The sequence below is a fragment of the Schistocerca serialis genome, chromosome 4 (assembly GCF_023864345.2).
Source record: "Schistocerca serialis cubense isolate TAMUIC-IGC-003099 chromosome 4, iqSchSeri2.2, whole genome shotgun sequence".
NCBI lineage: Eukaryota > Metazoa > Arthropoda > Insecta > Orthoptera > Acrididae > Schistocerca > Schistocerca serialis.
In genome coordinates this window covers 891059483-891085584 of record NC_064641.1, presented here as the reverse complement: position 1 = coordinate 891085584, position 26102 = coordinate 891059483, and the positions used below count along the sequence as shown (strand labels likewise).

The following is a 26102-nucleotide window of genomic DNA, read 5'->3' as shown; positions in this document are numbered from 1 at the left end:
GCCAGCCATTTCATCATATGAATGAAATCAGATGGTATCCACGTATAGCAACCAAGTAATACAGATCAACTTTCCTAAGAACATTACGCATCATAACACCGTATTAGAAGTGAGAGTGCCCTGCAATCTCTCAAAGTATAGACCTGAAACTGCCTCTGGCCACTGGAGGCAGTGGTCTACATGGCCGCAATACTGTCGACCACCCACGGATGCAAACCGATGCAGACAATGAAGCTGTCTGGCGTCGTCTGGTAGATGAGCTGCGGGCCCCAGCACACTAAAACGATCTATTAGGTGCCGGTCCCGACACTGCCCGTGTCCCGGAGAGTCTGCCTGCCTCGCTACTAAAGGCGAAAACACAGGGCAGAGAGTGGGCCGGACTCTGCTGTTGTCGCCCAGGTAGCCATGCCACCACTCTTCGCTCCACGCCTAACCAAGTGTGACAGCTCCGTCACCCAGTTACTATCTAAAAAAAATGAAAGCTCTCATTTCAGATGTCATTATTCCAGTGACCTTAACTGGTCGTCACTACTCGGGAAGTTAACAAGAAAAAGTCGAATCAAGGCAAAAAAAAAAAAGTGGAAGTGGACGAAGTACGAGAGCTTGGCGTCTTTCAAAATACCGAAGTTAAACAATGCCAGGTATGGCCGGTACTTGGGTGGGTGACTGCCTGCATAATGCGACTGGAAATTCTCCCTTTTCCTTTATGGCAAACAGGAGGAGGGACGGTGGCATAAAGTTCCTATCAGCATATTTCGCTTCAGTGTCAATGCCAAACCTCTGCACTGTCCCTCACATATTGAGGTCATGCTACACTGTTGACAGTGATTCGTCTGTTGAACGGGACTGGCGAGTTTGTCTGTCCCTTGGCGTTATTCGAGAGGAGCTGTGTATCGATACCTGGCTTCACCCACTTCCATACCTCAACATCAGTCAATGTAGACGCGATACCACATGACACCCCCCCCCCCCCCCCACACACACATACACAGACACACACATTACAGTCATCTATACATATATATATATTGGGAGACTGGGAGACTCAAACGATAGATAGAGGGATAGATAAACAATTAAAATTGCTCAAAAGAGGAAAGGCCGCTGGACCTGATGGGATACCAGTTCGATTTTACACAGAGTGCGCAAAGGAACTTGCCCCCCTTCTTGCAGCGGTGTACCGTAGGTCTCTATAGGAGCGTAGCGTTCCAAAGGATTGGAAAAGCGCACAGGTCATCCCCGTTTTCAAGAAGGGACGTCGAACAGATGTGCAGAGCTATAGACCTATATCACTAACGGCTATCAGTTGTAGAATTTTGGAACACGTATTATGTTCGAGTATAAGGACTTTTCTGGGGACTAGAAATCTACTCTGTAGGAATCAGCATGGGTTTCGAAAAAGACGATCGTGTGAAACCCAGCTCGCGCTATTCGTCCACGAGACTCAGAGGGCCATAGACACGCGTTCACAGGTGGATGCCGTGTTTCTTGACTTCCGCAAGGCGTTCGATACAGTTCCCCACAGTCATTAAATGAACAAAGTAACAGCATATGGACTATCAGACCAGTTGTGTGATTGGATTGAAGAGTTCCTAGATAACAGAACGCAGCTTGTTATTCTCAATGGAGAGAAGTCTTCCGAAGTAAGAGTGATTTCAGGTGTGCGGCAGGGGAGTGTCATAGGACCGTTGCTATTCACTATATACATAAATGACCTTGTGGACGACATCGGAAGTTCACTGAGGCTTTTTGCAGATGATGCTGTGGTGTATCGAGAGGTTGTAACAATGGAAAATTGTACTGAAATGCAGGAGGATCTGCAGCGAATTGACGCATGCTGCAGGGAATGGTAATTGAATCTCAATGTAGACAAGTGTAATGTGCTGCGAATGCATAGAAAGATAGATCCCTTATCATTTAGCTACAAAATAGCAGGTCAGCAACTGGAAGCAGTTAATTCCATAAATTATCTGGGAGTACGCATTAGGGGTGATTTAAAATGGAATGATCATATAAAGTTGATCGTCGGTAAAGCAGATGGCAGACTGAGATTCATTGGAAGAATCCTAAGGAAATGCAATCCGAAAACAAAGGAAGTACGTTACAGTACGCTTGTTCGCCCGCTGCTTGAATACTGCTCGGCAGTGTGGGATCCGTACCAGATAGGGTTGATAGAAGAGATAGAGAAGATCCAACGGAGAGCAGCACGCTTCGTTACAGGATCATTTAGTAATCGCGAAAGCGTTACGGAGATGATAGATAAACTCCAGTGGGAGACTTTGCAGGAGAGACGCTCAGTAGCTCGGTAGGGACTTTTGTTGAAGTTCCGAGAACATACCTTCACCGGGGAGTCAAGCAGTATATTGCTCCCTCCTACGTATATCTCGCGAAGAGACCATGAGGATAAAATCAGAGAGATTAGAGCCCACACAAAGCATACCGACAATCCTTCTTTCCAGGAACATTACGGGACTGGAATAGAAGGGAGAACCGATAGAGGTACTCAGGGTACCCTCCGCCACACACCGTCAGGTGGCTTGCGGAGTATGGATGTAGATGTAGATGTAGACATCTGAGATATGCTTAACACCGTTTTCATTTTCTACTTCACCTGGGCATTTAGCTGCTATTATTGGTGTATGCGGTGTGACAGGCACCAGCTACAGGTCCCTTCAGCATAACAACCGACCACACCGCTGTCCGTATCCCACCACTGTCTGGCTGGCTGCTGTTGGCTCTGAGCACTATGGGACTTAACATCTATGGTCATCAGTCCCCTAGAACTTAGAACTACTTAAACCTAACTAACCTAAGGACATCACACAACACCCAGCCATCACGAGGCAGAGAAAATCCCTGACCCCGCCGGGAATCGAACCCGGGAACCCGGGCGTGGGAAGCGAGAACGCTACCGCACGACGACGAGATGCGGGCCACCACCACTGTCTCTTTTTGTTTTTATTGGTTTCTGTCTGCAGCACTGAAGACAAATATGAAAAGAAAATATAAATACAGCGGTTTGTAACACTTCAGTTTGTTTCGTCGTATATAAAGTGTAAGTAAGTTACGGGACTGCAGCGGGATGATGTCGACAACCGCCAAAGTTTCGATAGGTGACCACCCCGTAACTTTCGAGGCAAAACTGTCTCGTACATGACAGTGTGGTCACCCGTCAAAAATTCGGCAGCTGTTGTCGACATCACTGCATTCCCATTGGTTATTTGAGCAAAGTAGTTTGTTTTCAAGAAGAATGAAGCATAAGATAGGTTAGATATGGCGCCAGCACACTGGACACTGGACGAAGCACCTGAAGATGAGGCGCATGAAGACAGGATATACAACGCCACGAGACACAGCACGGTCGTCCCACGGGACGATCTGGTTAATGTGATTTAGCGCTCTCCGCGCTCACTAGCGGCAGTTGTCGGCTTTATTTGGCTCGCAAACAATACAGTTTGTTCACGAAAGTAGATGCGGGCAGAATTCCTACGTTTTCTCTGTTAAAACGTACATATGCTGTTCATGTTATTCTCTCTGTGGTTTATATAAACCAAAACTTCAATATCTGTAAACATGTGATAAGATCAGAGATATATGTCCAGTCAGAAAGGACATCAGTTTATAAAAGTTCATCAAAACAAACAAACTCACCCCTGACAGAGAACGCACATCGTCAAGAATTACAGAAATTTTTTCTGTTAATATTGTAAGAAAGTCCCACAAGTTTTAGGAAAACACAAACGTAAGAAAAAAGAATACATACAACGGGACTCTAACACTGCACCGACTTAATTTCTTTTCTGTAATACAGTGCCTTTACTCATTATGCTAGGTTACTGCGTCATAACGACCTTCTTCGTAATTTATAGTCTTACATAGGCTTTAATCGCCGTAATGCTGTTAATTTACATTAATCGTATCAAAAACAACGCAATTCTCACGAGTATTTAATGCACTGTTGCCTTAAAACGGCTTACTCTGACAGCACGCGAATTATAACGCGATGACAACAAAACACGAAAATTCTATAACCACCAGTATGAGGTTTGCCGCCTTTCTGTTACAACAATTTGTAGCAATAGTCATTCGTTCTTGAGACATGCAATGTGCTGGTGCTTAGAAACAGCATATATTCATGCGGTGTAACATATAACATAAAAGCCACCGAATATGGGCTTCTACTAACGCGAGAAGTATAATATGGCGTCCCGCTTTCTGCCAGCTTCAAGCTTTCAGCTTGTGACATAGGGAGCGTTCTTGCTTCCTATTGGTTCTACTTGTGAGATGTCGCCGAAATACCGCAGATCTTGTTTTGTGTCTCACGTGTGATGAAACGGGTCCTCAACGTGAAATAGCGGGAAGTGACGTTACGAGATTCATCGAGCGCTACATCAACGTTGCGTAACTAGTCCCGTGTCACCGAGTGTGACAGGTAGTCGATACCTCGAAACAGTTGCTTCCAGCCGTTGACCTCCACTCACAGTTCCTAAAATTATGTTAGTGCTAGGCTAACGGTAAACTAACCGTTTTCTGTGTTATTGTAGTGTGTGTACTTGCGTATAGAAGCTTGTGCGCCAGTATGCATACACTTCATTATATTATCTTAACTTATTTACAAGTTCACTTAACGTGCAAATCTCACACTTTTCGAAGGGAAGGTGCCACTGTCGGGGAAGAACAGGGAAAACCTTTCCAATTAGGCAGATGAACTTGCCCTCGGGATGTCACGGACGACTTTACAAATGGAGGCAGCTATATATTTTTAATATGTGTAATACTTCAAGATGTCTCTCATAACACAGGGAAGGTAATCGATCTCGCTCACTCGCTGATGACTGACTCTCTTACATTATATTCAGTTGGGACGAATAATTTTTGTTTGCATACGCTACATCAATTTCCCAATCTACGTAAATAGAAATGTGTACCCACGTTTCTTCAAAATCGTAAACCTTCGTAAGCTCTACACCGATTACTTAGAAATATTGACATAATGTTGCATTAGAGCAAGTGCGTTTTTTTACAGAAATACTGGAGTGCTACATATAATATACAAATATACACTCCTGGAAATGGAAAAAAGAACACATTGACACCGGTGTGTCAGACCCACCATACTTGCTCCGGACACTGCGAGAGGGCTGTACAAGCAATGATCACACGCACGGCACAGCGGACACACCAGGACCCGCGGTGTTGGCCGTCGAATGGCGCTAGCTGCGCAGCATTTGTGCACCGCCGCCGTCAGTGTCAGCCAGTTTGCCGTGGCATACGGAGCTCCATCGCAGTCTTTAACACTGGTAGCATGCCGCGACAGCGTGGACGTGAACCGTATGTGCAGTTGACGGACTTTGAGCGAGGGCGTATAGTGGGCATGCGGGAGGCCGGGTGGACGTACCGCCGAATTGCTCAACACGTGGGGCGTGAGGTCTCCACAGTACATCGATGTTGTCGCCAGTGGTCGGCGGAAGGTGCACGTGCCCGTCGACCTGGGACCGGACCGCAGCGACGCACGGATGCACGCCAAGACCGTAGGATCCTACGCAGTGCCGTAGGGGACCGCACCGCCACTTCCCAGCAAATTAGGGACACTGTTGCTCCTGGGGTATCGGCGAGGACCATTCGCAACCGTCTCCATGAAGCTGGGCTGCGGTCCCGCACACCGTTAGGCCGTCTTCCGCTCACGCCCCAACATCGTGCAGCCCGCCTCCAGTGGTGTCGCGACAGGCGTGAATGGAGGGACGAATGGAGACGTGTCGTCTTCAGCGATGAGAGTCGCTTCTGCCTTGGTGCCAATGATGGTCGTATGCGTGTTTGGCGCCGTGCAGGTGAGAGCCACAATCAGGACTGCATACGACCGAAGCACACAGGGCCAACACCCGGCATCATGGTGTGGGGAGCGATCTCCTACACTGGCCGTACACCACTGGTGATCGTCGAGGGGACACTGAATAGTGCACGGTACATCCAAACCGTCATCGAACCCATCGTTCTACCATTCCTAGACCGGCAAGGGAACTTGCTGTTCCAACAGGACAATGCACGTCCGCATGTATCCCGTGCCACCTAACGTGCTCTAGAAGGTGTAAGTCAACTACCCTGGGCAGCAAGATCTCCGGATCTGTCCCCCATTGAGCATGTTTGGGACTGGATGAAGCGTCGTCCCACGCGGTCTGCACGTCCAGCACGAACGCTGGTCCAACTGAGGCGCCAGGTGGAAATGGCATGGCAAGCCGTTCCACAGGACTACATCCAGCATCTCTACGATCGTCTCCATGGGAGAATAGCAGCCTGCATTGCTGCGAAAGGTGGATATACACTGTACTAGTGCCGACATTGTGCATGATCTGTTGCCTGTGTCTATGTGCCTGTGGTTCTGTCAGTGTGATCATGTGATGTATCTGACCCCAGGAATGTGTCAATAAAGTTTCTCCTTCCTGGGACAATGAATTCACGGTGTTCTTATTTCAATTTCCAGGAGTGTATATGTTAGAAATATATTGTAAAACTACATAAAAATCTAAATTTTCGATTGTTCAGAATCTTAAAGCTCCTAAAGTTCTTCGCAGATTGTTTACAAATTTTGAGACGACATTGCATTCAAATACGTGGGTGCTTTCATGTACCCAACTTTTGAATATATCTAGTATACAAATAAATGTATAATGTATAAAGGGGAAACGTTATTACCAAAATCGCGAAAAGTACCTGAGCGGTTTACTTCAAATTTTTAGACAATACTCTAATGAACATGCGGCGGGACATGCGCTATATATTTTTAATATGTGTAATACTTCAAGATGAGGGGTGTTCAGAAAGTAGAGTCCTACTGGCGCGAAATGGAAACCACAGTGAAAATCAAAAATTTTTTGTTCCCAACTGTTAGCCACATCTTCCAGTTATCTCTCTAAATAGTCGCCACTGCGCCAATTCTCTATACTGGTCTGCCTTTCGTTGTTTGTGCCAAAATGTTGTCTTCATAGCCAGCAGTTCATATGAGCATAGAAGAACATCGAAGGGAGCCAATTAACGACTGTATTGTGGCTGATCAAACACTTCCCATTGAAAACACTGCCCCTGCAGAATGCAGCTAATAATTGTCTTGAAGAAAGAAACGCATGACACTTATGTGTGCTGCATAGCTTCAGGAGAAATCTCTCGGGATTCACATACTTGGCGGGAGAGATTATTTTTCTTCACGTGTCTACATGGTCACTGTGCCCTCAGAACAGACGCGGTTGATCAGTTTCTATAGACACAGTGCACTACGTTTGTGCAAAAGTTCCATCGAATTTTCACTCTGATTTTCATTTCGTGCCAAATCGGACCTTACTTTCCGAATACCCCTCTTCTATGTAACATATAAATGCCAACTTTTTTATGAGAGATCTAAAAAGGTACTCCAGAGATTTACTTCAAATTTTTAAATATTAATTTAATAAACGTTTTTACGAATATGGTGGTGTCACCGCCAGACACCACACTTGCTAGGTGGTAGCCTTTAAATCGGCCGCGGTCCGTTAGTATACGTCGGACCCGCGTGTCGCCACTATCAGTGATTGCAGACCGAGCGCCGCCACACGGCAGGTCTAGAGAGACTTCCTAGCACTCGCCCCAGTTGTACAACCGACTTTGCTAGCGATGGTTCACTGACAAAATACGTTCTCATTTGCCGAGACGATAGTTAGCATAGCCTTCAGCTACGTCATTTGCTACGACCTAGCAAGGCGCCATTATCAGTTGCTATTGATATTGTAAAGAATGTACAGACAAGAGATACGTTCATCATTAATGGATTAAAGTTAAGTATTCCACCAAATACCACCTTTTTTCTGAAGTCTAAATTCCTTGTCCTGTTCCAGACCTCACGCCAGCCTGCGTGAGCTTAAACGCGTGCCTTTCGGCTTCCTCTCATAGTGGGTTGGCTCTCTTGCCAATCCACAACAAATATAATAGTGAAACGTTAGCAAATAGGATAGCTGTATTTATGGTTTATTGGTTTATGATTAGAATACCACAGAATATGGATTTGCAAGAACAATAAACAAGGCTCAAGGTCAGAGATAGGGGTGAGGAGGAGATTGACAGGAGTGTGGGAGGAAATGGACACAGAAAAAAGGAGGTGATAGAGAGTGGTAGGCGGAGATAGAGGGAGAGGAAAAGATAGGCAGATAAAGGGCTGGTTCGAGGTGATGGACAGAGAGAAGGAAGGAGAGATGAGGTTGTACAGAGAGACATTCAGAGAGAGAGTGGTGGGAGGAGATGGAGAGGGAGAGGAGAAGATGGGCAGATAAAGGGCTGGGTCGGGGAGGAGAGATGAGGCTGGTCAGATGGAGAGAGACGAGAGGAATAGAAGATGGAAAGGGGGTGGAGGTAAGAGAAGGGTAAGAGGTGGAGATGAATAAAGAGAGAGAGAGGAGGACATGGACAAAGGCAGGTGGAGGGAGGGAGAAGGAGATAAAGCCTTCCATCCAGTTCCCGTATGTGTAAGAAACGTGTACCTTCTCTTTGTTTCTTAACCAGACTGAGCCACAGCAACGTGTTGTGCTGCACAAGTTATAAGGCCAGTATTACACTATCAAATTACTTTGTCAAATATCTTTGTCAAAAATCTTTGATGGTGTAATAGGGAACTTTGTCAAATTTCGTCCACTATTTGATCAAATCTAGGGCCTCGCTGTAGATCTGATCGAAGAAGTCGCTTGTCTTCTGCTCACTGCAATGTGACATGTTACCACATGGCGCTATAGCATCGCTGCAGCGTTCTGTCGTCTGTGGTGTTTTTATAAACATTGCCGGTAAATACAATTGGTGTGTGCCGACAACTACAAAATTAATAGAGATGTATTAAGCTGATGAGACGCTTTACAACGTGAGGCACGGAGACCTGACCTGACGTAACATATCCTAACCTAACCCTCTCCTGTAGGAAGGAACCGGAGTATTACAGTGAGCCTGTCTTCTGCAGATGTAGCAATTCTTAAGTGAATATTGTGCTTTGTGATATGAGGATACGCTTCACTGAGCACATACAGAAATGAATGCTCATTCATTCTTAAGTAATTGATGTACGACTTGACATCCTCCACTATAAACTCACGTAACAAGTTTTGTTGAATGCTTTTCTCGTCCCACGGCTTCACCCAGGTATGTTTCCTTTTTTTTCTGTGCTTCTCTTACGCATGTGGACTGTGCGGCTGGTCCCGGTGGAGGTTTGAGTCCTCCCTCGGTCATGGGTGTGTGTGTTTGTCCTTACGATAATTTAGATTAAGTACTGTGTAAGCTTAGGGACTGATGACCTTAGCAGTTAAGTCCCATACGATTTCACACACATCACACACATTTGAATATTTTTTTTTTCAATTGTGGTACATGCAACTGCTGCGGTTAATAACAAGTTATTGTTGTCAGCCATCTTGAACTTTGTCGAAAAATATGATGACAGTGTAATACCCCTTCCAGCGCTACGTCAAAGATCTTTGTCAAATATATTTGACGGAATATTTGATCACATCTTTGATCAAATCTTTGACAAAGAAATTTGATAGAGTAATACCGGCCTAAGGAATAAAAGTGTTGTGTACATAGTTCCCCGTAGTCAGCGCGTACACAACTTTCCTACTAGAGCGCGCCCCGCTAAGCACAACAGCGCAGGCGCAGCGCTCGTCCGTCTCCGCACTACGAGATGGCGCTGCCATAAAGACGGACCAAATTCTGCTTCCGCCGATCCGCGTATTAATATGTAACGCAGCCAATGAGATTGCTGCTAACGTAGAACCTTTTATCCTCGCGGATCACACTTGCGCAGTGATACCTGAACGCTCGAGGTATTATAACAAGTGTACAGACCTCCGATAAGTCAGTCTGCATTAGTCTGCATTAGTCTGTACCAGTCTATAGTCAAGTTTCAGTCTGCGCCTAATAAGATTATCATATTCCTGTACATAGCCATGAAGAGAAATGTATAGACACTTTTTCAAGTATCAAAGATATGTCCGAATAAGGTTAACGTACCAAGACCAAAGGAACTTCAGATTGTCAGTTGTAAACAGCATCCAGAATCAAGTTACGTAATGTCTATGTTTTTTATTATTTTAATAAATGTGTGTGAAAATTAATCAAGTTCTGTTTAAAGTTGGTCACCGTCAATCTGCTACTCTAAGCGTGCAAGTGGCATTTCTATCGTCTGACCTAACGGCAGAAGATAAACACACCACGGTAAGACCACGAGACATATTTCTGACACTCGCCTGCTTCATTAGAGCGACAAGTCAAATAATCTGATGGTGTGTGTACCGAAGGTGTTACAGTACGCACACCACACAGAGAGATATTGAGAGAGAGAGAGTGGTAGGAGGAGATGGAGAGAGAGAGAGAGGAAAATATGGGCGGATAAAGGTCTGGGTCGAGGTGATGAACAGAGAGAAGGGAGGAGAGATGAGGCAGAACAGATGGAGAGAGGGTGGAGGTAAGAGAAGGGTAGGAGGTGGAGATGAATAAAGAGAGAGGGAGGAGGACTTGGATAAAGAGGGAGAGAGAAGGAGATAAGGCCTTACATCAAGTTCCCGTACGTGTAAGAAACGTGTGCTTTCTCTTTGTTTCTTAACCAGACTGAACCACAGCAACGCGTTGCGCTGAACAAGTAGTAAGGAAGAAAAGCATGTAGCCGCTAAGTGGAGTACTAAAGTGTCACGCGGTCTAGTGAGCTAAAGGCGGGGCCGCAAATCAGAAAAGTTTGGCCCTCGAGGACATGTAAGGAAAAATAGAAGGGCTGTGTGGCACTTGCGCTTCCGCCCCGGGCGTCCCTGCTGGCCGCGGTCTGACGAGATGGCAGCGGCGGCGGTGGCAGAGGCCACTTATCGCAGTTTCATTCATACGCGGTAGCCGTCACCGCCGCGGTGTTGGTGGGGGGCCGTGGCGCGCTGGAGGGGGCAGGAGCACGCGGCAGGCGGCGGCTAGGCAGCCGCGCGCGGCTCAGACGGTCGCCGGCCCACGAGCGGCGCCAGCACAGTGGATCGCGGGATGAAGTGCGCGCTGCCCGCGGTAGAGGCGCTGCCGGCGGCGGCGCAGCGGCGGCGCGAGGTGCAGCTGTACCTGGCCAAGCTGCGGCGCCTGCTGCCGGCCGCGCGCGCGCCGCGCCGCCGCCGCCTCTCGCGCCTCCAGGTCATCCACCACGTCATCGACTACATCTGCGACCTGCAGCACGCGCTGCTGCGCCACCCCGCCGTCGCCGCCTCCGCCCACGCCGCCCACGTGCCCTGCGCGCCGCCCACGCCCCCGGCCACCCCCGTCTCGGAGGACCGGCTCGAAGACGACGAGGACATCTGCGCGACCTGCAGTCGACAGGTAGGAGGACAGCGCCCCCCGTCCGCGACCTACCCCATTCGCGCGCCTCGTCCTGCACCTACCGCAATCCTGACGATGTCCGCTCTGCCCGCTGTATAAAGGTTTCACGGACTGGCCGTGGACGTTGGTACAACGCAATCAGTTGCTTCTCGAATTCCACATGACTTGTTATATCCTATGCTTGATCTGTGAAAAGAAAGAGTTCCCGGTACTGTGTCCTCCCGGGGGGAGTGTTTTACAAATTTAGACATCTTACAAAAATAATTATAAACATGTTCTGAGCCTTTTAATGGGGGTAGGACGTCAAACGGGCCGACTTGGAGCAGGAGCGGATGATGCTGTAGTATACAGAGAAGTTGCAGCATTAGAAAATTGTAGCGAAATGCAGGAAGATCTGCAGCGGATAGGCACTTGGTGGAGGGAGTGGAAACTGACCCTTAACATAGACAAATGTAATGTATTGCGAATACATAGAAAGAAGGATCCTTTATTGTATGATTATATGATAGCGGAACAAACACTGGTAGCAGTCACTTCTGTAAAATATCTGGGAGTATGCGTGCGGAACGATTTGAAGTGGAATGATCATATAAAATTAATTGTTGGTAAGGCAGGTACCAGGTTGAGATTCATTGGAAGAGTCCTTAGAAAATGTAGTCCATCAACAAAGGAGGTGGCTTACAAAACACTCGTTCGACCTATACTTGAGTATTGCTCATCGGTGTGGGATCCGTACCAGATCGGGTTGACGGAGGAGATAGAGAAGATCAAAAGAAGAGCGGCGCGTTTCGTCACAGGGTTATTTGGTAACCGTGATAGCGTTACGGAGATGTTTAGCAAACTCAAGTGGCAGACTCTGCAAGAGAGGCGCTCTGCATCGCGGAGTAGCTTGCTCGCCAGGTTTCGAGAGGGTGCGTTTCTGGATGAGGTATAGAAAATATTAATTCCCCCTACTTACACCTCCCGAGGGGATCACGAACGTAAAATTAGAGAGATTCGAGCGCGCACGGAGGCTTTCAGACAGTCGTTCTTCCCGCGAACCATGCGCGACTGGAGCAGAAAAGGGAGGTAATGACAGTGACACGTAAAGTGCCCTCCACCACACACCGTTGGGTGGCTAGCAGAGTATAAATGTAGATGTAGATGTAGGAGAGGCACCACAGGACATTTTATTTTCTACTGTCTACTTTTACAAATAAATTCATAAAACTTTGTCAGCATGACCAGGAAGGATTCAGGATTCACACTCACAGCAGTGGAAGTACAAAAAGATAACAAAACAAATCTTTTGTAGATATGAAATTGCATCATTTTTTCGCTTACCATTGGCTGCATTTGTTGCTATAGGTACATTTTTCTTCACAAGTAAGAGAGACTCTTTGATGAATTTTGCACAGCATACAAACCATACTTACAGGTGTATGAAACTCTAGAATTTTCCAAATCTATTAAAAACTGTGGTAAAAATTGAGATAATTAACTACAAAATTTGATTTTTTTTTCTAAACATAAAGTTTAAAACGTAACAGCTCATTCATTTTTTCATAAATTAAATAGAGTTTCAGACACCTGTAAGTATGGTTTGTACGCTGCGCAAAATTCATCGAACAGTCTCTCCTACTAATAAAGAAAAGTGTACCTATAGCAACAAATGCAGCCAATAGTAAGCGAAAAAATGATGAAATTTCACATGTAAAAAAATATTAGTTTGTTATGTTTTTGAACTTCCTCTGCTACGAGTGTGAATCCTGACTCCTTCCTGGTCATGCTGACAAAGCTTTATGAATTTACTTGTAAAAGTATAGACAGTGGACATTAAAATGTCCTGTGGAGCCTCTCCTGCTCCAAGTCGGCCCGTTTGACGTCCTACCCCTCTTAAAAGCATGAATACAACATTTATACTTGTAAAAAAAAAGCTTAATTCCCACGCGCACCAATAATGTTCTGTTACGTGGTTTAATAAATATTATTTCTCATTTTCCGATCTGTTAAAAAAGAAAAAAGAAAAAGAAACTACACTAAGGAGAAAACATGTAAATTCGAACTATATGGTAATGAAGAGCTGGCCAGGTGTGAGTAGGAATCGCACACTGCGGGTTGCGTACATGCTTTATTATTTATACAGACAATTCAACCATTATGGGTAATTTCCAAGAACGATTTCCTATGGAACGCGTGTGCCCCTAACGATATATACCGAACGTCCGAATCTGTCACCAATAAACATTGATGCACCTAATAATTTTTTTCATAATCTGGGGCCACAGTCATAATATATTTCCTTAAAGTCTGTACCGCCATTAGACTGTTTTTTTTTTTTAATTTGCAATGTTACATTTACACGATTATGATTTCGACTTAAAATGCCATTATCTAGTGTTTTAATGTTATACAGTGCCTAAGATGGAATACTGTCGTATTTAAAACATACTATTAGATACATTCTCTAAGGGTCAATATTTCTGGCAAAATCCTATTGCACCTTTTATCACTAAGTGTACCATCTTGACCATCGTATTTTAAATATGACAGTACGCCATCTTAGGCGCTGTATAACATTAATGCACTTGTTAATGGCATTTTAAGCCGAAATCGTGATCGGATAAATGTAACATTGCAAATAAAAAAAACAGTCTAATGGCGGTACTGACTTTAAGAAAATTGATCCACCTATTTTCTTCCATGATTTAATTGAAAAACATCGATCGCTTACTCAGTCTTCTCTAGACGGTCGACTGCGTAGCAACTCAAAGCTTCGTGCTGTGCGACCAGCGCTAACACCCTGGGTAAGTGGATCAGTGAGTTTTAATTAACTCATGGGAGAAAATAGTTGGATGAGTGCTTATTAATAATAGACTCGCGCATTCGATATACAGGGTGAGTCACTAACATTACTGCTGGATATATTTCGTAAACCACATCAAATACTGACGAATCGATTCCACCGAGCGAACGTGAGGAGAGGGGCTAGTGTAATTGGTTAATACAACCATAAAAAAATGCACGGAAGTATGTTTTTTTAACACAAACCTACGTTTTTTAAAATGGAAACCCGTTAGTTTCGTTAGCACATCTAAACATATAAACAAATACGTAATCAGTGCCGTTTGTTGCATTGTAAAATGTTAATTACATCCGGAGATATTGTAACCTACAGTTGACTCTTGAGTACCACTCCTCCGCTGTTCGATCGTGTGTATCGGAGAGCACCGAATTACGTAGGGATCCAAAGGGAACGGTGATGCACCTTAGGTACGGAAGAGACTGGAACAGCACATTACGTCCACATTCTAACACTTTTTATTGGTCTTTTTCACTGACGCACATGTACATAACCATGAGGGGTGAGGTACACGTACACACGTGGTTTCCGTTTTCAATTATGGAGTGGAATATAGTGTGTCCCGACATGTCAGGCCAATAGATGTTCAATGTGGTGGCCATCATTTGCTGCACTCAATTGCAATCTCTGGCGTAATGAATGTCGTACACGCCGCAGTACATCTGGTGTAATGTCGCCGCAGGCTGCCAGAATACGTTGTTTCATATCCTCTGGGGTTGTAGGCACATCACGGTACACATTCTCCTTCAACGTACTCCACAGAAAGAAGTCCAGAGGTGTAAGATCAGGAGAACGGGCTGGCCAATTTATACGTTCTCCACGTCATGGTAATGTACATGTGCGTCAGTGAAAAAGACCAATAAAAAGGTGTTAGCATGTGGACGTAATGTGCTGTTCCAGGCTCTTCTGTACCTAAGGTCCATCACCGCTCCCTTTGGATCCCTACGTAATTCGGTGCTCTCCGATACACACGATCGAACAGCGGAGGAGTGGTACTCAAGCGTCAACTGTAGGTTACAATATCTCCGGATGTAATTAACATTTTACAAGGAAACAAACGGCACTGATTAATTATTTGTTTATATGTTCAGATGTGCTAACCAAACTAACGGGGTTCCATTTAAAAAAACATAGGTTTGCGTTAAAAAACACACTTCCATGCATTTTTGTATGGTTTGTCTTAACCAATTACACTAGCCCCTCTCTTCACGTTCGATCTGTGGAATCGGTTCGTCAGTATTTGATGTGGTTTACGAAATATATCCAGCGGTAACGTTAGGTGACTCACCCTGTATATATCGTTAAGGCCCCACGCGTTCCGTAGGCAACCATTCTTGGAAACTACCCATTCCGGGAATCGAGAATCCCGCCGATTTTGCCTATTATCGACATTGATACTCGCAATGTGTCGGTCCCACGCTTTCCAAGACTTTCGATTTCAAGGTTGAAGTCGGGTGCCAAACGACAAAACAAACATTTTTTTTTTGTGTAATACAATTACGAATTAACAATTTTCGGATTTTTTTTCTTTACTTGTACAGTGGAACGTGGCGTCTTGCCGAATTTCAGAATTCCATGCCAAGGGGTAGTACGTTACAGGTTTTGATGACTGAGTTTGGGAGTATCAGAATGTGTGTCATAAATAGTCGTATCTCTTGATTGCATTGACTTAGAAGCTAACGTTTATTGTACCGCCAAGGGACCACTGAACCTAGTATGTGACATAATTTAGCTTGATGCATCTACCCGCTCGTGAGAAAAAGGAATTTTAGCAGACATAGTCTGATAACAAATGACAATCTTTTTTACTCGTGTGATATGATAACAAATCAACAATTTTCAGATTTTGTCCTTTTATTTTAGTGTGAGACCTTCCTTCTTTCCAAATTACATAATTCTAGACGGAAAGTACCCATTAGATTTTGGTGACTGAGTTTGCGAGTCTCAAAATATGCTACGTAAATGGCCATATCTCGTGATTGCACTACCAAAGAACCGTAAATCTCAGTAAGTTACATAAATTTCAACTTATTACCTCCATCTTTTCCTGAGAATGAGTGTTTTTTAAGAGCGGGACAGACAAGACAGACAGACAGGCAGACGAATGGACGGACAAGAAAGTGATCGTATCAGAATTCCCTTTTTACCAACTGAAACGCGAAACCCTAAAAAGGAGAAAAAACCTCTTAAATGTTAAGCTTACAGTTTATAAAACCATATAAAGCTCTGAAATATCTTCGTTGTACGCCCCTCCTCTTTCTCTCCTTTCTTGCTATTGGTATCTATAGAGGAGTGCCGTCCACGAAGAAGGCAAGATTCCACGTTCTTTGAAGGATCAACTGGAGTGAATGGTGGACCGGCGAACTTCAGAAAAAGATGTGCATAAATAGCTCTTATTAACAGAGAGGCTATACCATCAGAAAAAATTAGATTCATTTGCGAAAACCCTCTTTCACGATTGCTACATGACAATGGAAGTGTCTTGATGGTAGTTGCCACCGGAAACAAATTTGTGAAATACTTTGCTTTGTTTTCACGATTTTCACCCAAGTTCTCGCAATTGTCAAAAATACACGCATAAAGCTGAGTCACCTGGTTATAGATAGCCATCTCCCACTGCCCGCTACTGTGTACGTCCACAAAAATTACACTCTGCTTTATAAAAGACATCATATTTACGCCATTGTAATACTTTCTTTGTTTTACGATTGAAATTTCGGCTTTAGGCCATTATCAAGTGCAGATTTTTGTGGCTTTAAGCCACGTCAAACTTAATATGAGCTGACACAGTATTACAGTCACTGGCGTAAATATGACGTCTTTTATAAAGTTCTACATGACTGTGAATCCCAGGTACAAAAAGTTAATTAATTACAGTCTGCTATTTCACCAAGTAGGCATAGTTTTACATAGTTTCAGCCGCAGCAAAAGTCTTATCACAAGCCATCTCAAAACCTGAGGGTCTGTTTTTTTTTTTTCGTCAGCGGTATCGACACCAGATAACGATGCATATCGCCACAAATCAAGTATTGTTTTTTTATCATTAGTTTACGAGCCACATCAAATGGACGTATTACACGAACGTTATATCTTGGACCAAATACAGCTAGACGCTAGGGTATTGGCACTGGCGGATATAACGGAAATTTAGCTAACGAAATGTTTAAAAACCGAAAGTATCGTCATGTTGAAAGATACTTATATTGCACTGTCTCATGGTATTCAAGACAGGCAGACACCGATAATTTAAGTTTTGCAGGCTAACACGCACGCACACACACACACACACACACACACACACACACACACACACACACGGTGTTTACACAAACAAACGATATTTAGGTGGCTTGGTTTCACAGTAAACAACCACTAACTGTATGTGCATAGAGTCACACATTGTCACAGCGCGATTATTGACATGAGACGCATTGCATTACAGAATAAAATATTTACAAGCTTAAGTAATGGACGCAAGTGAAAATTACAACTTACAGGCCTTTCCAGCTGTTTCAATGAGTATGTAATATTAGTTTGTGTGTGTGTGTGTGTGTGTGTGTGTGTGTCTGTGAGAGAGAGAGAGAGAGAGAGAGAGAGAGAGAGAAATGGCAAAATATACCTAAGCGAAATGAGTATCTCATTGATATCACGAGGCAGTACAATATAAGTATCCTAAAATGTAACGATCTTGCGTCGTAAATATTTCGTGAACTGAATTTCTGTTACTAGTGCCAAAACAACGACGACCCTAGCTGTATTAGATCCACGATTTAATGTTCATGTAACACCTCCGTCTGGTGACGAATCTGCAGTTAAGGTTATAGAAAATAAATAGCATCAAATTCCAACAGCATCTGGTTGCGTATTATATCTACGTATACCACCAACTGGAGCTGCAGTTGCAAGTTAATAATTCAGATAAATATAATTGAGTTTCTTAGATTTAGCGCCGCGCCATATTTGTGTGTAAAACTCATCTTTTCAGCTTCTTACTGTGTTGTTAACACCAAGAGTTGTCTGTAGGTCGTGTGATTCTTTATTTAGCTGGTCGTGGAGACGTCACGAAGTCATGCAACTTGCATATGCTTTCAGAGATTTCGTCGATACCTGTTCTGGAGGAACGTTGGTAGCGATTCTGATTCCGTTAGACGACAAATGACGGTTGATTTCTCTGTAGCGTTTTAGTGGCAAGCTCCCTATTCCATGGACTTGTAAAAGAATAACAGCTGTCACTGTTAAACTCGTTGATCTAAATGGTTTCGCTGATGACAGAATCCCTGTATTCAGATGCATGGGATAGATAAGCGTTCCGACAAACACAATCGTATGCCTTCTTAAAGGCTATGTTCGGCAAAAACAGGCTTGTCGGAACTCTGTTACTTAATATGCTATGTGCAAGTTCTGAAACCATTCGTACTGACTGACTATTCTAACTGCTGACGCACTCATGAGGAGTTGTACAGATTTCACGAACACATTAAACATCACGATTTCGACAAATCTTCTGTTGCCGAACGGGGTCTCATAAACGAAAATCCATTATGTTTGCTGAATCGGAAATCTTATCCCATGTGTCTGCCTACGGGGGTTATGTTGTAAAAGCAGCCGTTGAGTTCAGAATGTGCAGCAACAACTTTGTCCTCCGCAGTGGACATATCCTTAGCGGTGCATCAGGACAGGCGTTTGATGTTTAGAAGCTACGGAGAAATAGACTGAGTCGTGCACAAACTAATGAAATCAACATCGTTAGCAATATACCTCCCTCACAGATATCGACATAATATCTGATTTCATACGGAAGTCCCGTGCCTTCGTGACGCCAGATAAATAAAGTAGCACTCGGCCCACAGATAACTCATGTCGACGAGGACAGAGGCAGTTGAAGGCTTGAGATTACGTTCAAATGTGACATGGCAAGGAACGCGTGAAAAAATTTATCCAGTAAAGTCACATTGAAAAACTACGTCGCTGTTCTGCCTGTTGTAGAACAAAATGTTTACCACAGCGTACTACACGCACAGCATACCTTGCCGTGTTTCTAGGAAGGCAAGAAATCGGCGGAAGTCGTACAACTACAGGCCGTATGAATGTTTCTGCCAGTTTGTCTGCTTTTACTAGGAAACAATGAAACTCGGCGTCACGGTAGAGCTTTGTCGTAGGCACCGTTGATTCTGTCTAGCCCAGCGAGGAGTCGGCACTTTTTCCCTTCTAGCCTTTCCTCGCCCCGATCAGCCCATGCACGTGCTTAGTATCCGTGCCCCTTAAGGAAAATGCCATAAGTTTGTATGTCCCTCCGATCAGACCATATACTAATTGTCTCGGCTCAGCATGAAACATCCCCATAAAAGGCATTAATAGGTGCCAACAGAAAGCCATTTGTATCTGTCTAGGAGTGTTTGGGTGAACCCTTAAAATTGTCTTCCTGATGGAAGCGAACGAAACGTTTCTTGATATGAGAAGAAAATTCACAGGGCTAAATTTCCGCTAAAGCAGTTTTATTTCACATAACACAGAGTACGAGCAAAGACGTCCCCTTGACCATCACCGGCCGGGGTGGCCGAGCGGTTCTAGGTGTTACAGTCAGGAACCGCGCGACCACTACGGTCGCAGGTTCGAATCCTGCCTCGGGCATGGAAGTGTGTGATGTCCTTAGGTTCGTTAGGTTTAAGTAGTTCTAAGTTCTAGGGGACTGATGACCTCAGAAGTTAAGTCCCATAGTGCTCAGAGCCATTTTGAACCTTAACTATCTGTTCTGAACATTTTATTTTCTTACAACGTTTCACACTACAAAAATACTTTCAGAAAATGTTCATACGGAAGACTTGCTGCCAGGCAGCACCACATACTGTTGATGCAGAGGGTCATTCATGCCGAAACAAAGTCCATTAGCAATACGAAATTGTGTAGGCTTTCGTAGGCACTTGTTGACAAACTGCCTGTGGGCTTCTGTCTCGGGTTCTTAGGCCGACGTTAGTTCCATGATTTTTCTGACGTTTTTTCAGCACGCGTGACTGGTATTGACGCTCCATTGCTGGTAGTGGACTGGAGCCGAGCTCGCGGCCGCAGATTGTGATTATGTACCTGGTGCGCCAACGTCCAAGGGCATTTCCCTGGTCATTTCCGGTGCGATTCTCCTCTTGCGACCTGCAACGATCGTTCGCTGCAGCTCGGGAATCCAGGATCCGTTCACCTTGAGGCTTTCTTCTTTCCTGTTGAAGCTATGTTTGTGTATTTCTATAGCTTCGCTGAAAAAGTGGGTGTGTTAGCTCTTCTCTACAGCCAGGCGTTTCGGCGAATTTTATTATGTGGTCGGCCTCACGCCGCATGTGCTCTGCTAGGGCCAATTTCTCCACCTGCACCAACCTGCAATGCCGCTTATATTATGGCATCCCAGTGTTTTTTGATATTGCCGACATTGAAACTTGGTCCATTGTCTCCTTTGCCGCTCTGAGACGCTCTTTGATCTTCTTTGTCCATTTGTAAATAGTCTTTCCACCGTGTTTGCACAATATACGGCCGATCCTGTCCGTCACTCTGGGAAAGTATGTCAGAAAGACCGGACCGACCTTTTTTATTCCGATGTGTCACTTCGCCGAGTGTTTGACTGTGTGACACTTCTTATAAAACTGATGGAGTACCCATTGCTCCTCAAAACGCTTTCCGGGTGTTTGCAGCTATCGTCTGAGGTGTCTCACATATTCGTCTTTCTCGCGTTACGAGCGTATTAATTACGCCTGTTTCTGGCTCGAAGGTGATTTGACAGTTTTTGCAGGTATCGGTCCGTGTGTGTCGGTTTTGGATGTGCGTTGTGTCCCGGGTTTTCACTATCCCTTGTGATAACCACATATAGGAAGGGTGGCTGTTTGTTCTTTTCTGCTTCCAAGGTAGATTTTATGTTGGGATGAAGGCTGTTCAAATGTCTTAGGAAGTCACCTATCTGTTCCTCACCATGAGTCCACACAACGAAGGTATCATCAACGTATCTATACCACACCTCAGGTTTACTAGGTTCCATGTCCAGTGCCGGTGCCTCGAAATGTTTTATGAAGAAACTGGACATCAGTGGACTATCCACGGCTATGCCTGCCAGCTGCTCGTAGAAAGCGAACGACCGTTGCAGGTAGCAAGATGAGAACGGCACCGGAAATAACCACGGAAAAGCCCTTGGTCACTGGGGCGCCAGGTACATCATATAATCTGCGGTTGCGAGCTCGTCTCCATTCCACCAGCAGCAATGGAGGGTGAAGCATTGACAATGCCAGCCACTCGTGCTGGCGAAGCGTCAGAAAAATCATCAAATAAACACCGGTCGAAGTACGCGAGACAGAAGCCCACAGGCAGTTTGTCTCTTTGCAATGTTTTGTAGTTGTAATTTCAGTTCTAAGACTGCTTTACTCTGCACGTCTGCACGATGGTAAATCTTTTATAAGTCTTTTCATCTCTGTATATGTGCTGCAACTTACGTACGTGTGAAATGATGCACTATAGCCAAGCCTTTGTCTCCCTTTGTAATTTTTAAGCACCACACTTCCTTCTATTACCAAATTAACTATTATTCCATGATGTCTCGGAATGTATCCTATAAATGTAGCCGTTTTTTTATTCAAAATTTATTACAGTTCTTTTCAATCCAGTGCTTCTTGACTAATTACTCGTCTGCCCAAATAATGGTGAGCATGTTTTCGCAGCACTGCATTTCAAAAGTTCCTATAGTCTTCTTATCGGTGTTATTTATTATGCATATTTCTCTTCTATAGCCCATGATGCCACACTCTAAGCAGTTAGCTCGTGGAAAGACTTCCTGACACTTAAATATGTGATTGTGATAAAATCTTGAAATAATTTATGCACTCACAGGCTTGTTGTGTCGGACTTAGACGTGTTAATCCAGTATCATCGATTCGAAAATTCCCACTATTTTCGTCGACTAAAATAGTTTAAACTATTAAAATCATTTTGTGAAACACGACGTAATTTCATTGTGTATATAGTCCAACCATGTTCGAGGAGAAATATTTGATTGCACAGCCCTCAATACCTGCACTTACCATGATGAGTACATGCGATTCAGGGAAATAGTTCCGCTGTGTGTTCACCATGGTGCTGAATGGAGCTTTAAGCTTGAACGCGTACCCGTCAATGCAATGAATATCCGAAGACACTCCCGCCTGTGCAGTGAAACTACATTGTCCATTCTGTCCATTCACATTAATGTGACCGCCTGTCAAAGAACCTGAATAACCAACTTCTGGAGCGCGGACCGCTGCGAGAGGTGACGAAGAGAGTCAGTGAGGTTCTGGAAGGTACCCACAGTGGTGTGAAACCATTCTGACTCCATTGCGTGGCCATCTGCGCCAGCTTCCTCGATTGAGGATCCATGACACGAACAGCCTGACCGACGTGGTCACACATTCTCATTTGGTTTTAAATCGGGGTAGTTTGATGGCCAGGGGAGTACGGTAAATTCACCCTGATGCTCTTCGTACCTCTCGTGTACAGTGCGAGCTGTGTGACCCATTTAACTGTCAGGCTGGTAGTTGCCATGGTCCTCAGTTACAGAGGCATACTTGTGTTGATCCATTGTGTCTTTGAGATCACACAGGGAATGCCACTAAAACATTCCCCAGAGCATGGCGCTATCTCCTCTTGCCTGGACCCTTCCACCGATTGTTGCAGTGTGTTTACTTTCAGACAAAGGAGCATGAAACGTGATTCATCGGAGAAGACCACCACTCAGTGGACGGTCAGTTGCGTTGTTGGCGAACACATTCCAGCTTTCGTCGCGGATGGGCAGCAGTCAGCATGGTTGCATGTACGAGGCACTTGCTGCGGAGGCCCATACGCAAAACGCTCGCTGCTCCGTCGTTGCTGAGACACTGTTGGTAGCCACTTTGTTCATCTGGGCAGTCAGTTGTTCAACAGTTGCACGCCTGTTCGCCCATGTACATCTCCGCAGCCGTCGTTACCCGTGTCATCAATGACTTGTAGTGCATCGCAGATGCCATGGCGTCGGTTTTGAATAGCACCATTTTATCATGCACGGTATACTTTAACCACAGCCAGCAGGCGAACGCTTTATAATCGTAGCCATTCCGGAAATGCTTCCACCCGTGATACAAAATCCAGTGATCATGCCTTTTAGGACTTCAGTTAAATCGCTCCTTTTCCGCGTTCTGACAACGACTGCACTGTTTTCCACATTCCCCCCTCCCCCCCCCCCAGACACGCCTTCTATACCGTCCACTGCCAGTGCTGCCAACTGCCGTCTGTGAGTGTTTATTGCAGGTTGACGTCGAAGATAGGCGTTGGTCACATTAATGTGACTAGGCAAGCAGTGCCGATTTATCCGTACTTTTGACGTGATTGTCACATTCGTCGTCCTTATCCATCATAGTCACACGAAAATTTAACATAGACACTGGAATGCCAGTTACTAAATAATGCGGGCATTAACTCGGGATATGCTGCATCTCTAGAAAGTCTTGTGAAGACTACAGTCTATTGACTCCAAACCATATTTATCAAAAATAAAATGTCTCATTAAACTACTGACAGGCAACTGAGAATGGAACGTCATACCTTTGGATTAATAGCCTGTTGCACTCTCTAACACCAGTAACGGCTTTACTTGTCAGTTACAATTGTTTTCCCTTAAGCTTTCCTCATTCGAGTCTTTCTGTTCGATCAGAAAGCCGGTGACAACAATGTGGCCAAACGGTTCATTGCGCCGCAACAACTGAATGAAGGAGGTGGTTCAACGTCGATGTGAGAAAGAACTTCAGAACTGCCTCCTTCAGAACTTGAAGAACATTAATTACGTTAATAGCTGACTGGTTACATCGTATCTCGTACTTGTGAGTATTATTTAAATCTATTTTTTACTTTCATCCTCAAGGACAATGTGGCGACATGAAAGGCTGTGGTTGAAATACACATTCTCCCTTGTTATAGATAACAGAAGCGAGAAAAATACGATGTTCCTATTGTAACGGCTCTTAGGACATGTGAAAGGCGTCGTGAAGTGAGTAGCAGTACTACAGCTTTCTTTCACGTTCTTTGGTAAAAGAAACCGGTTACACTCACCTGTCATTCCATCTGGTGTTCTCCTTTTTGATGCTACTCCGTGTCTACACGGAGGACAGTGGAAATGTTATATTCGATACCTCAGGGAATTTTACGCTACTGGCGTTTTCAAGGCTTATTAGCAGTCTTTGTGTCATTTACGCGTACGGATGGAACAGAGACGAGTATGCTTCAGTTACAGATTATAGAAAGGTGCGTTAATCGTTCCCACGTTTTGTTTAGTGTGTGACACAAAGAATAGCAAACGTGATGTGCTATGAATCGTAAGAGACAGGACGAAAAGAGGGGCAGGAGCTACGAGATACGACGGTGTGGGATGGGGAGAGAAAGGGAGATGGGTGGCGGCAACCGGTGTCAAAGCTTGTAATCGTTGTACTCTCACGCACAGGTGTTAATGACTGGTGTTTACCTCTTTGATGATACTCTGAAAAGCATAATTTTCTGCCAACTCTTGCTGCAAGAGACATCGTCACGTTCTTCGAGGCAGTTAACGTCGGACACTTCATAAACACTCATCTCCATGGCCTGTGATGATGGTCCTTGCAGCAGAAGACGAAACATTACGCGAGAAAGACCCAAACCGTAAATCATCAAGGAAAGCTCGTAATTATCTGTCATCTCTCGGCTCCATCGCGACTGCAACGTCGCCAGTCTTTCACTGCCAGTGATTGCACGCTACTCAAATATAAACTGCGAGCTTTATTTTCAATTTAGAATGCAATATCTGCATGTAAGAAAATTTGGTCATGTTTCTGATATTCGTGTTTCCATTCATTACTATTCAAACTAGTTGTTTGTGTTTGCTACTGTTGCAAACACACCTCTGTATCCAAGGTCGTTAACGCACGCTTATGCGGTCGCGCTCGGCACGGAAGTATCCTGTTCCAATCCTGTCGGTTAAGGAAATTTCGACAGGCTCTATCTGGCCAGCAAGGGGAGGAGAACTGATGACGTGACGTTAATGATCATCATGCTTTGAGCCGACGTCCAGAACTGTATCGGAACTTCTCCGCAGTGTCTGTTGATGATGAACTGTCCCCCATCGGGTGTGCACGTTAAGCACAGTAGGCCTCTTGGTACGTGGTGGGTTTCCCCCTCTCCGTTTCCTGCCACCTGCTGTACCTATGACTGAGACTATGTTACCACTCCATTTCATGTTCACGCAAACTGTTACAAGAAGGTGTTGGTGGAAGTTGATTGATTCTAACGATTGACTCAAAAATATAGTAGTCATAGGATAGTACGTTTTTGTATTATGTGAAGTGCACAGTTTTACATTTCTGAACATTAAAAGCAAGTCTTATCAAGATCTAACTCTATATGTATGCACCTTCTTCACACAGTACGTTACTTCGTTACAGGTACGTACAATGTGGTGTCATCGCCAGACACCACACTTGCTAGGTGGTAGCCTATAAATCGGCCGCGGTCCGTTAGTATACGTCGGACCCGCGTGTCGCCACTGTCAGTGATTGCAGACCGAGCGCCGCCACACGGCAGGTCTAGAGTGACTTCCTAGCACTCGCCCCAGTTGTACAGCCGACTTTGCTAGTGATGGTTCACTGACAAATTACGCTCTCATTTGCCGAGACGATAGTTAGCATAGCCTTCAGCTACGTCATTAGCTACGACCTAGCAAGGCGCCATTATCATTTGCTATTTATCTTGTGATGCATGTACCGTCAAGAGCTATGTTCACCACCTATGGATTAAAGTTAAGTATTCCAGCAGCTTCGCACTTTATTTGCTAGTCTCAATTGCTTTACCTGTTCCAGACCTCACGCCAGCCTGCGTGAGCTTAAACGCGTGCCTTTCGGCTTCCTCTCATAGT

At 44.8% G+C, this 26102-nt stretch overlaps 1 long non-coding RNA gene across 1 annotated transcript in view; it reads left to right on the top strand.

Moving 5' to 3' along the window:
• Positions 1-11087: 11087 nt before the first annotated feature.
• The window catches only part of LOC126473564 (uncharacterized), a 37294-nt gene continuing 22279 nt past the window's right edge, over positions 11088-26102 (top strand). Inside the window, exon 1 of the long non-coding RNA XR_007586489.1 lies at positions 11088-11346. This is a non-coding gene — a long non-coding RNA (uncharacterized LOC126473564). The remainder of the gene's footprint in view (positions 11347-26102) is intronic.